Here is a 13,788-nt window from a genome sequence, read left to right as displayed (position 1 = left end):
AATCAAGCAATTTAGAAAGCCTAACACACTTCATCTTTGTTCCAAAACACACATCATAACTAATACTGAAGGTCTCTGGGAGAAAGAAAAAAAATGAAAGAAAAAAAGAAACTATTTCATCTTTATTATCCTTTCCAATCATACACTAACATACCATCCCTCAGGACATGACCACACTCTTTCCACAGGTTCCCATTCCCTTTCAATACTCTGAATGGACAGTGATAATTGAACAAGTGATCATTAATTATTTGGCCTTACTCTTACTATTCAGTGTGAAGTCCCATGTCTTGTTTACTGTGTACTATTCAGAGCCTGATTTGAACAATGAATTATTCATTTGCTTGTGGGTTTTCCTACAGTGCTCATCACAACAACATCTGAATGCATTACAAACATTAAGTGATTCATTTTCACATCATCTTTGTGCATTGAAGTGAATATCATCATTGTGTGCACATTAGAGAAGGGGGGGCGTGACACAGGGATACTAAAGCATCTGTTAATTCCAAGTGCATACACGGAGGCTTGCAGGGCCAAGTTTCTTCAAAATACTTACATTTGTCACACCGTTCGAGTCAGCCTCAGTAGCACACGTGGATCATACCCATGGGTCTCAGGGCAGGGCCCTAGAAAATGAGGAGTACAATCATGATCCCCTGATCACCTGAAAACATTTTGCTTTTAAACTATATTACACATTAAGATGTGATAAGACAAAAATGTTGACAGTGAAAGAAAAGGAATTTTCAGAAAAAACAGTTATATGCAGAGGCGTAAAAGAAGGTTAACAGCAAAAACTCAGATACAACAGCAGAGGCATTGAAACACAGTAAGGATTTGTGCCATGCTGCTTTCAGAGAACCCACATTTCAGAAAACATCCATCCTTTAATGAATGTGGGGGGAAACAGTGACAAAGGATGAGGAAAAGGCTGAGGTACGTAATGCCTTCTTTGCCTCAGTCTTTAATAGTAAGACCAGTTGCTCTCTGGGTACCCAGCCCCTCAGCTGGAAGACAGGGACAGGGAGCAGAATGAAGCCCCCATGATCCAAGGGGAAATGGTTAGTGACCTGCTACACCACTCAGACACACACGAGTCTGTGGGGCTGGATGGGATCCACCCAAGGGAACCGAGGGAGCTGGTGGAAGTGCTCACCAAGTCCCTTTCCATCATTTATCAGCAGTCCTGGCCAACCAGGGAGGTCCCAGTTGACTGGAAGACAGCAAATGTGATGCCCATCTACAGGAAGGGCTGGAAGGAGGAACCGGGGAACTACAGGCCTGTCAGTCTGACCTCAGTGCTGGGGAAGGTCATGGAGCAGGTCATCTTGAGTGCCATCACGTGGCACGTACAGGACAACCAGGTGATCGGGCCCAGTCAGCATGGGTTTATGAAAGGCAGGTCCTGCTTGACTACATGATTCCCTTCTATGACAAGGTGACCCACTTAGTGGATGAGGGAAAGGCGGTGGATTTTATCTACTGGGACTTTAGTAAAGCCTTTGACACTGTTTCCCACAGCATTCTCCTGGAGAAACTGGCTGCTCATGGCTTGGACAGGCATACTCTTCGCTGGGTAAAAAAACTGGCTGGATGGCTAAGCCCAGAGAGCGGTGGTGAATGGAGTTAAATCCAGTTGGTGCATGGTCACAAGTGGTGTTCCCCAGAGCTCAGTACTGGGGCCAGTTCCATTGAATATCTTTATCAATGATCTGGATGAGATGATTGAGTGCACCCTCAGCAAGTTTGCAGACAAGACCAAGTTGTGCAGGAGTGTAGATCTGCTCGAGGGTAGGAAGGCTCTACAGAGGGATCTGGACAGGCTGGATCAATGGGCCAAGGCCACTTGTATGAGGTTCAACAAGGCCAAGTGCCGGGTCCTGTGCTTGGGTCACACCAACCCCATGCAGCGCTACAGGCTTGGGGAAGAGTGGCTGGAAAGCTGCCTGGTGGAAAAAGACCTGGGGGTGCTGGTCGACAGCTGGCTGAATATGAGCCGGCAGTGTGTGCAGGTGGCCAAGAAGGCCAACGGCATCCTGGCTTGTATCAGAAATAGTGTGGCCAGCAGGAGCAGGGAAGGGATTGTCCCCCTGTACTCGGCACTGGTGAGGCCGCACCTCGAGTCCTGTGTTCAGTTTTGGGCCTCTCACTACAGGAAAGACATGGAGGAGCTGGAGCATGTCCAGAGAAGGGCAACCAAGTTGGTGAGGGGCCTGGAGCACAAGTCTTATGAGCAGTGGCTGAGGGAACCAGGGTTGTTTAGCCTGGAGAAAAGGAAGCTCAGGGGAGACCTTATCGCTCTCTACAACTACCTGAAAGGAGGTTGTAGCAACGTGGGTGGGTATCAGTCTCTTCTCCCAAGTAACAAGTAATAGGACAAGAGGAAACAGCTTCAAGTTGCACCAGGGAAGGTTTAGATTGGATATATAGGAAAAATTTCTTCACTGAAAGGGTCATCAAGCACTGGAACAGGCTGCCCAGGGAAGCGGTTGAGTCACCATCCCTGGGGGTATTTAAAAGACATGTAGACATGGCACTTAGGGACATGGTTTAGTGGTGGACTTGACAGTGCTAGGTTAACGGTTGGACTTGATCTTAAGGGTCTTTTCCAACCTAAACGATTCTATGATTTGCTGTCTCCACCACTAGTACACCACTAAGAATTCTTGGTTTATGTCTCTCATCTTCCTTGGCTAGGTGAGTTGGCGTGGCGAAAGGAAGAAGAAATAACACCACATGCTCGTTTCACACCTCAATCCAAGTGGGAGAGGTCCCAGAAGCTCAGAAGGGGCAGAACAGAAAGCAACAGTAGATGGCTGAAGGGAAGCATACTGCAGGGACCCTCCTCACCACAGAGCCAAGAGTGTGCCAAGAGAGCATGCCATCAGAGATGAAGAAAGGCTTGGGACTGTGTGCATTTAAAGCAATGAGGACCAGGTTTAAAATCTTTGCCTGTCAGATGTAATTCACTCAAATACATCTGACCTCATTTAAAAATAATTTTAAATCTCTGCATACTAGTTATATGTATTTATACAGTTTCTATTATGACAACTTCTTCCACAGTTTGATCCTTTCCCCAGTGTCTAAACCTGACAAAATCATACATGCAGACTATCTGGCATCTTACTTAGCCTTCCAATAAATGGCTATCCTTACACAGGGTTTACCTCTCTTGACTACAAGTGAAAACAGTTCCAAACTGTGTTAAACTTTCCTAACGGGCAGGCATGGAGACAGAGCTGCTGTAGTGGAAAAAATCCTTTCAGAATTACCATACTACAAAAATAAAGGGGTTTCTGCTTCCATTCTAATATCCATGGTATTTCCATGAGAAATACAGCTGGATATAGGCTTACCATGTGCAGGGCAGCACACATGTTGTGTTCGGCAGCTGTAACCAAACAGGCTGCTCGTTATAGTCCAACACTGATCTGTTTTTCAGAAGGGACCCAGAATCTGTTCCCAGTTCTGCAAAAGGTCTCTTACAGACTGTGAAAATGTTATTGGAAGATGCCTTCCTCCATGCCTTCAATAATCTGATTCAGTTGCTGCAACCCAACTCAAATTATACAGCAAGGACAAGCGGGTCTGTCCTATACTTAGACTTGCAGTGTCTTTCATTCCTTGATGCCAGTTTTTCTTCACGGCTTTCCAGGCAGTCTGGGAAAACACCCTCTGAATTCAGGAATCCCCTTGCATTGGTTGCAAACCCAGGTGCTCCTCTGGTCTTTGCAGGACTCACCGTACTCATCATTCAGGAAAGCAGGGTTCATCACTAACAGCAGTAGAACAGCAAAGCATCCTTTCTCATTCCCAACGTGCTACCGCACTAGAAACAGGCTACTTTGGTTTTGTGGCTCTCTGAGAAAGACTCTTGAAATGGCCTGGAGTGTTTGTCATATAGCTGACAGTACCAGTGGATGGATGTATGAGATAAGCTTGAATCGAGGTCTGGCAGGAGGTGTTTTCCCCTGTGGGTAGGCAGAATGCCTGGGAGAAGAGGTTGTGAGGAATTGAGGTGGGAGGCACACGAGCCAGTTTCCTTATCATTTGCTTGACTCCGATGCTTCAATTTGTATCAGTCACTGGTTTTAAAGAGGTTGGGTTTAAAATGCAAACCACTGTTGAGCTTACAGGCCAGCCGTCAGATTACACTGACGCCAAACCTGCTGGAGAAGAGACCGACTGGAAGAGAAACACCCGCGTGGCCCTTTCCGCTCAGGACTTCAGCTCACATCCGAGTCGTAATAGCTCCTATCACAGTACCTGCGTCTTCGTATATAATGTTCTACCCAGTTTCTTCTCATTACACATTACACGAAACTAAGACATGCTTTGGCTTAAGTAGATAAAAAAAAAAAAAGAATATCTGCTTGGGGAAATAAACTTATCTCAGAAATTCAGCTCAGCCTGATTTTAATATAACACACAAGTCTGACCCCTCTACAAGCTTTAGGCTCGTTAGGAGCCTAGGTGGGGATATTTCAAACGCTATTTGCTTTTTACATTTGACTGTTTCAGAAGCAGAGTAAAATTGAGATGCATTACCTGTGAACAAACTCAGGAAGAAACCCAGGTCTGAGCATATCCCACCCAGAAGAATGATGTGGAAGCTAAAGTAGCAAAAATGAGTTGAGGGGTTTATGATAAGACCAAGATCCCAAAGACAAAGCCTGTGCTTGGGCTTGAGAGATAAGAGGAAGGTAAAGTAGTTCTAGACTCCGAGTGTAAGCTGATAACACAAGGGTCAACAGTAGGTAGTTTTAACTGGAACAAACAAGGGCACGGACAAAAAGCACGTTAGCAAATACCAGTTCCATTGTAGCTGTCTATGAAACACCAACCGGTTTAGTACATTCAGACAGAAAATCTGCAGCACAAGCATCTGATAACTATAAGTCATGTAAAAATTGTTTGCATTTGTGCCAAAATCTGCATTTGCTGTTACTTTATGACCACCTGCATCACAACATTTGTACGCAAAAGAAGATTCCTTAAAAGAAGTCAAATATCTGGTACACTTGGATAATTCATAATTTTGTAAATACCAAGGATAGTTCATTGTTCTACTATGCACTGGTATTCAGCATTAAAAAAATAAATTTATAACATAGTCTTACCCTGATGATAACATTCATCCCATTTAAAACATATATATTTTTTTTCCTCTTCAATATGATTTTTATACGCTTGTGTTGTTTAGGATATGGTTTATGTTATACTATCATATAACACAAATCAGCTTGTGTTTGGTGGGATAACTGGAGAATATAGGAATAAAAAAAAGGATATTTTCTTTGCATCTACTTCAATTAAAATATATATATATATATATGAAAAAAACATTAGAATATTTATTTTCTACTTTTTCATGTAAACTGATCCATAAGAAAATTTCTATACCAGGCTATTAATTGAAAAAAAAAGTTATAGGCAGTTAAAATATTATAAGTAATATCTCATGGTTTTTAATAAACTACTTGGAAAACTGTTATGTAATATTATGTAAACAAAAATCTTAAGTGTTACTAAGGTTGACTACAATAATTCTGAAACTGCGTTTTAACACGGAGCTCAGGTCCCACGTCTATTAGAGATTGAGAGCACTACGAAACTTTACTCTTCCCCTTCCCCCCTTCAGCTGCTAGAACACTCTAATGGCTCCCTCAGGCTGGGTTCAAGGAGCAACATCAACACGCTATAGGAACGACTGCAAAATTTGATACCTTCTTTTGTAGCCTATTTCCCTCAGGCCAAACTGCAGAGCTTTCACTTGAAGGGGGGGAAGGGAATAAAAAGGAGACTTTTAAAAGTATGTCTGCCTTGCACAATCCATAAAATGAATTGCCATTGTCCTACAATAGAGAAAAACACCTCCCTGTACCATCACAAGTTGGAAGACTTGCCCTCCTGAGTAAGCCCTTGGAAAAAAAGAACCTTTTCGTTATTGTGAATGTGTGGTAATGCTGCTAATCCATGAACATTCAAGCCGCACGAACAAAACAGGAATGAGATTGGTCTGAAAATCTTGCATTTTTAAAAAATACATTTATGCTTTTTTTTTAATCTCCTGTCTCCTGAAGCTTCAAAATAAAATTCAATCTTATTGTCAACCTTTTCCCCAACCTCCCCCAAAACTGTAAGTGCTCTAAAGAAACTTTGCTTTTTGTAACAGAGGGTAAGAAGATTTCACAGAATTCTTCTTCTCCAGGAGCAATGATTTCAAATATCACCCAATATCTAGAGACTTCAGTCCTAGACTGAAGCTGTATTAAGTGCTTCTGCAAAATACTCACTTCAAAATTTAAATTAAATTTTTAAAAAAGCCAGCCAGTTGCTGATTGGAACGAAGCTGGAAATGTGCCAGGCACTGTATTCAAAACACCTTGAAACAAACTGCACTACTGTCTATATTTGGAAACCATAAAATGTTGCAAAACTAAAACCATATACATGCAAAATATTCGTTCAGCCTTCATTTTTTTCAAAGGAAACAAGTACAGATAAACTACAAGCATAACATATGGTTTGGATATGAACATGGTTTACATCTGTTACTGGTTAATTAGTTCAAACTTTACCCACAGTGGAGTTTCTAAGATGCAGGGACACAAGTTAAATAAATGAGCAGTATTTTAGAATGCTGAACAGACCTAAAAAATCCCAAAATCCAACTGGTAGGTCTTTCAGCCTCGCAGTAGCACCTTTCTTGGTTGGAGTACTTACCAGTGGATTGAGCATGAACAACAGTGTCAGGGGAGCTGAATCCTTACCAGAGTTCTCATCAGTTTGCTCTTATCTCAAGTCAGTCACCTACATACATCTCTCACCAGGAAAACACACTTGATGGCACAGACTTGCTTAAGTAACTCGTATAACCAAAGCCAGGAGACAAGACTAACTCTGTATTTCTTGACCTAGCCTTTATTTACTCTCAGTAGTCACTATAAGCTTCATGTATACACCTTTCAAAATCAGCAAACAGAATTATCCCAAAGTAGTCTCCCCACTTTTCAGTTTAATGTAAAATAGTGTTTTCTTTTTTCAAAAAAAATGAGTCCATCTATTTTATCCTCATTATGAAGGCAAAAACAGTAAAACTGTGTTAAAGCAAACTTTCAAAACGGTTGTGTGTCCTAACTTTGGCTACTTCTTTTTATTTTAGCTAAGTTAAAGTTAACATTAATGTATATTCGGCAAAGGACATGCTTACTACCTAGTCACAGGATTAGCCTGTCTTAAGGATTGTTATAAAGGCCGTAACTTTGCATGTCCAGAACTTCATTTTCCATTTTCAGCATTTGTAAAATAATAGCTATAAAACAGTAATAAGACAGAATCAAAACTATGTACACCTTGATCACCTATGATGAAGGCATCTCCTTAAATCTCATTCATACACATCTCAATTTCAAAAAGAAAAAGTCAATTATAAAAGATACTTCATAGTAACAGCCAACTTTTTTTTTTTTTTTAAGTGATCTTGAGGTTCTTCAGAGATGCTAATTTTGAAGCATGCTCTTTAACCCTAAGAAAATCTTCTATCAGTTATGTCAGTTTGTATTGATCATTGCTGAAAAAACAGTGGGAAACCCAAGTTCCCAATACTTGCAACAGCATTCTGGAGAGCTGACTATAGGAGACTACATTTTATTCATCTCCTTTCACAACAGTACCACATCTACATTTCAGAATTGTATCAGGGAGGAACTGTAGAGGTTTTCAGAAAAAAAACCAACCACCCAACAACAAAAATTGAGTCAGTCAAGAATGATTGATTCTATTCACAGTTTTTCCATAGACTCAATACATGCTTTTTGGAAAGACATTTTAGCTCCATTTCTTTTTTTTTTTTTTTTTTCAAATACTCACTGTTTTAGATTAGTGATTCATATGGACATCAACACTCTCCCCTTTTAATCAGGAAGCTACTTTCTTCCCACAACTTTCCCTCATGAACTCCCCTAGTTGAGTTATGAAAGCCTGTTAAAGTAGGAGGTCATTTAAATAAGACTTAAATCAACAGAAAAAAAGATCAGCTTCTTTCCTGCACAGGTGTCACTTCTATTTCTTTTGAGCGCAAAGCCCAGTGATCACAAGTTCAGAATATTTATATTGCAACCCGATCCTCATGGTCTGTTGACAACTGATCTTTCTTTGTTAAATAGAGCAAAAAACCCTTATGGACCCATCAGATCTTGACAGTTTTACAGGACTCCTAGCAAGCTTTTCCAGCAACAGGACACTACCGAGCCTGGTAGTCTTGTCTTCCTCAACACAAGCTGACGTGAACTCAACTTTGCTACACTTCAGTGATACTCTGAGCCTCATGAGGTCAGATAATTCTGAGCACTCTGGTCTCCAAGAGATTTCCAGGCATACCTGGATCACCTGTAAAAGGGAAACATTTGAGTGCAGATGAAAACAGCCACTTACCTAACTTAGCCATAAAGATGCCGTGTTGCACCTCAGTGAAGAAGAACCATTACCTACCACTAACTTCCAGTATAACACCTAGTAAGTGAGCACCCTCCTACCAGACTTTATTTTGGTGCATTCATAATTATGAAAGCTCAACAGTGTTAGCAGTAGGGAGTCACAGGCACAGAGGACAAATGAATTGGGGGAAAAAACCCAAACTTACATGTGTCCCAGGGCTGAGCAGGTATGACGAGGCACCAAGTCGCAGATGTGCCTGACGCACTGTAATACACTGTTATGCAGCCTGATGAGCAAGAAGAGGGGAGAAACACAAAGTTCCAAGTCACAGCAGCCAGGCAGGTGTACCTATAAACCTCTTAATGCTTCTCGTTACTGCTTCAGTCAAAAGCAAGATATTTGTCCCCCAGTGTTCTAAGTCTTTGATCTGAAGAGAGGTAATCTGTCATTTGCACAACCGAGTTATTTCCTCCCCTTCTCCTTGCTCCCTCCCTCCCAGCAAATCAAATTGTATCAACCCTGCAAGACACATATCCTATCTCACTAGAAGGACACGTATCTATATGGATGCAATGTGTATTCAAAATCTCAGCAGTAAACTTCAAAGAAAAATGGTAAGGAGAATACTGGCAATTGAGCAGCATTTGCTTCCAAAAAAAAACCAAAATCAGCACCTTTCTTTAAAGATAACTTTTTTCGTAACAAAAGACTCAGTGACAGTTCAGGTACTAGAAAGGTCCTCCTTGCTGTTCTTTGCAGCTTTGATACCTACAGCAGGGCTACAAGAGACCCACGCTAGCAAGCGAGTTCTCCTCTCCTCACTCTAGCAAATGCTTTTCAGACTCAGGATAAAGGTGATGCAGTAACGGAATGGTTTCCTTTCCACACAGAAAGTGAAAAGACACACCAAGTAATGATGCTGATGACTAGTACTGGAAATTCTACCCTCATCCCAAAACAATGTGTTTCTGCCAAAATCTTTCTGAATCTGAACGGTACTCGGTGAAGTACCATTAATACAGTACTATTAGTACGCTTCCATACGGTAGCATAGGAAATGAATCGTATCTGGTCTGCAAGGAAGTCTTTAAAATATGCACATATTTATCAGCCTCGTCCTACATGCATAAATCTACCTTTACAATTTCTGGAAAACACCGATGAACACTGCTTAGGAGACAAGAAATGTACAAAGAAAGAAAAGGCATGAATTTATATGGGAATTTACTGTGTCTGCAGGTCATACACATGAACCCAATTTTTTCCCACAATTAAATCTACGGTGTTATCAAGACAATCAGTTTATTTTAAAATTGTCAACCCAATATATAAATTTCCTTTTGTGCTTGAAATGCCTTTATCAGATAAGATAGCTTTTGTTTAAACTGCTATTTTCAGCCTTTGCTTTGGGGGTTTTGAATATACACAGTGAAGTAACTTGAGATTTCCTACCCTGTTTTAAAATGTGTTTCTTCTGTCTGTTTGTATTTTGTAATTTCCTGTCAAATAACCTCACCATAACTAACTTTCCTTGCTCCGACCTACTACTATTTTTTTCTTTTTAAAGCCATTCCCACTTCCTGAGGATGGTAATAAAACACTGATTACATTCGGCTGTTATCTGCCTTTTCTTCCCCTCCTTCCCCCCTCTCTCCCTCCCTTTGTCAAAGCCAGCACTCAGGTTTCAGCTCTTCATGGACTGAGAAAGGCACATAACGGGGAGAGGAAGCAAATCAGACTGCAGGAATCCAGATTCATTAGAGTTTATTGGGTCAATCAGCAGCTGGACCGCAGCCAGACAATTAGGTTGTGCGGCCCCTGAAGTCTGGATGCATCGCTCGCCTTCCAGAGCCAAGCGAACTCCGTAGCAGCCACCGTAACACCGGCACACGTTGGCACCGTGCCCTGCTGGCTGCCGTGGCTGGGGGGGTGGAAAGAGGAAAAGGAAAGCAGCAGCACGCTGCTGCTTCAAATCAGTTACAACTAACTGGAAAAAAGTTCATTTGGCCGATTTCTTTTTCATTAAGCATGAAGCTGCTTTTTCCAACTGAATTCTCTATCGGTCTTTGCGAACGCCTACCAAAAAAAGAACCAGTTTGCTCATATATCACCATACAGAGCCTATAGACTATTTACCTTTCTTCATTTGAAATTCTTTAAACTCTTCCACCGGTCTTCAGCTGCATATTTCTGTTTCAGCCAAGCTTGGTCCCTACTTACCTCTCTATCTTCTCACCCTGTCCCCCCTTTCCGCTATCCACAAGACAACAGCCCTACCTATTTCAGCAGTTACTCCTTTCCTCCTTTCCCTTGTCTAGAAACTGGCTGCAAGTGTAGGCTGAAGCCAATGCACTCGCTTCCTCCCTTCCAACTCCACGCTGGATCACGTCCAGCCCAGCTTCCGCTGCTTCCCTTTGAATGAAAGTGCTCTCACCAGGATCATTCATGATCTCTGCCCAGGCGAATCCCAAGGACCTTCCTTTATGCCCCTCCTGCTTAGCCCTTCTGGTTCTTTCGACACTGCTGATCATCACCCTTGCTCTGGCATCTCATCCTCCCTGAGGTTTCAAGTCAGTCACCATTTTTCCTGTAAACGGTTATTCTCTGTTCTGCGCAGCCCACCGTATCGACAGGCACTTCTGAAAGCTCTGCCACTCGCATGCTCTTATTCTCACTTCAACACATTCAGGTGATCTCTTTAGCTCACAACTTTAGCATTCACCTCTGCACTGGTGGTTCAGATGCTATTTCAAGATTGCCGAAGCAGTCCGAGGTGATCTGACACGAAGGCGATGGCAGGAATGCATGGCAAGGGACAGGAGAGGCCAGGAGCCTTAGATCAGATCGAGCAGCTCACGAAACCATGTTGTCAGACACATCTTTTCCCCTTCTAAGCTGTCTCCTTTGCACTTGTACGCATGCCTCATTTTACCTCCCAAATTTTGAAGTTTTATGTTTTGTCACCACCATAAATTAACTTGCCCTGATACTAAGTGCCTTCCTTACAAAACTTCCTCCTCTCCTCTCTACAACTGATGCCAATGCTGGGATTTCAATGCTTGACAACAAATTCAAACTCTCCTGTGACATTTTCTTCTCTCCTTCTGAGTATCAAGTCCAGACGTTCCCTTTCAGCCCCTTTCTTCCAGTCTCAGCAACTTAAATCTCTCACGCTGTACTTCATCCTAACCAGTCTGACAACATTGTCCCCTTGAGTGTCCCAAAAATGCCACTGCCTTCTGCCAGGGCATAAAAAGTACAACTGCTGAACTCATCTGCCCTTCTCTGTTCAGTCAGAAAACCCCCAAATAAACCTTTCAAGTAGTTTCCTAACAAGGCATCACATTTAAAGTTCTTTTCACACCCTCCTCTAACTTTTTCCTAAGGTTTATATACATTAAACCTTCCTGAATTGACATAACGGATCCTCAAGAACCACAACGCCAAGCGGTGTGACAACACAAAACCACTTCTGTTCCAGATAGCTGACACAATTAAGCACAAAGCATAGAGCCCAGAGGTGGACAGTGGGTGTTGAAGGATTTGCTAAAAATGCTTGCAGTCATACCCTCAATTTCCAAGCGAGCAGTTATAAAGGTTAGCTATTTCTATGCAATTCAGGAACACTGTGATATTCAAGCTTTGCTTCCATCACATTCAGATTTTTCTCTCCTGATGGTCACCACTAGGGTTTCTTTGGGGGGATGTGTGGTGGGGTTGGGTTTGGTTTTTTGGTTTTTTTTTTTTACACTGAGGCCACATTTAAATTATGCTTAATCACTGCACAAGCAGCACCATTACATAGTAGGCCTCCTGCTGTTTGGAAGTTATTTATATGGCTCAATGTCCTTTTTCTACATGTCTAAACATTACTTGCTTGCTCCCATTCAGCCTGAATTCTGGTAACTCTTAACTTTTACCCTTTCCTGATAACTTTTTCACCTTCCTTGGGGCACAAAATCCAGACTGCTGGAGTACTTGCAAAAACTCCCAACTTCTGCACTGTTCAGGTCTCTGAGCTCCCCAGTGCAGCTGACTTGCCTTGCTAGCAGTTTGACAAACTCACATTTGCTATCTTTCAAAGACAGTTTTTAATTAAGGACATACTTTTAATCCTCCCTTCATTTTAATTAAATCAATTCCTCATCACTTAATCTGAAGTTACTTCCCATGTCTAGCTCTTCTATGACCTCATCATTAGCTGCTAAAATCAGAACAGATACTCTTTTATTCAATATGTCCTTTCCTGTTGCATTTTGGGGATTTTTTTAAGGATCTTTCACATTGTTAACACTCATGGACAGCCTACTACCTTCTCTTTCTGTTCTTCCTGAATACAGCAACTAAGTACTACTTTTCCAGCAAGATTATTATTCTGCTATGCATCTATTGTCCTCTACAACATTTGCCTTCACAGATATTTTAGATTCCTCTATCCTATTAACCTGGTATTTAAGTACAAACCTGGTATATTTAAGTACAACCCTTTTCTTTGCTTCTAACTGAATGCAACTGATTGCCTTGTCAGGTTAGGCACAAAACTTTTAACTGTCCTGTTGATCTGATTAACATCCCTATCATTTCTATCACTTTCTTTTTTTCTTGCTGTCTTTCCATGATCCGTTATTGTATCTTCTCCTTTTTCCACTTCCTGCACACTAAAGCCAGGCATGAATATTGTATGAGCATCTTCAGACCTTTTCCCATAATTTCTTGACATATTCAACTGCTGTAACAGACTCAGTATCAAAGACTACTAACCCACACAGTAATGGGGACCGTCCCTTCAGAAATATTCTCTTTTCTTGAGTAGAAACACAGCCCGAGCTTTTCTCCCATCTGCTCGCCTCATCTATGGGCCTTCTCTAGGGACTGGATGAATTCTGATCACCAGAGTCCAAATTTTCTGCAGAAATCATGGCAAAGGTAGAACTGGGAAGAGATGTGCATATCCCGATGGGTTTGTCCTAAGAAAGAGCAAAAGCACTGAAGTGCCACTTTAAAATGTAGCAAATAAGCGAGGGAGGTAGGTGCCATTGGCTGATGGAGATCAAGAGTCAGTCTCCAAAAACCACAAATTACAGATAGAAGAGAGCTGCACTGTTAGGTGCTTTTAAAATAAGTTGATTTTTGTTTAAGGTAGTGGAAAGCAAAGGGAAATCTAGAGAGAAAAGGAAAGAGTTAAAGGTGATATGATTGGAAGACCTTTTGTAGGAGCAGTCTAAAGGGATATTAACAGGATAAGAGACCACATGCCAAAAGCAGAAAAAGTAACAAGGCAGAGAGAAAGAATCATTAGGTGATGAGAGACTGGGCAAAAGCTTTAGCAGTACATATGGATGA

General features: G+C 41.7%; 1 long non-coding RNA gene across 1 annotated transcript in view; it reads right to left on the bottom strand.

The window, feature by feature from the left end:
• Window positions 1-202: 202 nt before the first annotated feature.
• LOC138690270 (uncharacterized) overlaps window positions 203-13,788 on the bottom strand; it is a 161,720-nt gene continuing 148,134 nt past the window's right edge. Inside the window, exon 5 of the long non-coding RNA XR_011329070.1 lies at window positions 203-629. This is a non-coding gene — a long non-coding RNA (uncharacterized lncRNA). The remainder of the gene's footprint in view (window positions 630-13,788) is intronic.

This window comes from Haliaeetus albicilla, chromosome 21 (assembly GCF_947461875.1).
Source record: "Haliaeetus albicilla chromosome 21, bHalAlb1.1, whole genome shotgun sequence".
NCBI classification, from domain to species: domain Eukaryota; kingdom Metazoa; phylum Chordata; class Aves; order Accipitriformes; family Accipitridae; genus Haliaeetus; species Haliaeetus albicilla.
Note: the sequence above shows the minus strand (reverse complement) of the source record. Positions and strands in the feature narration are given on the sequence as shown.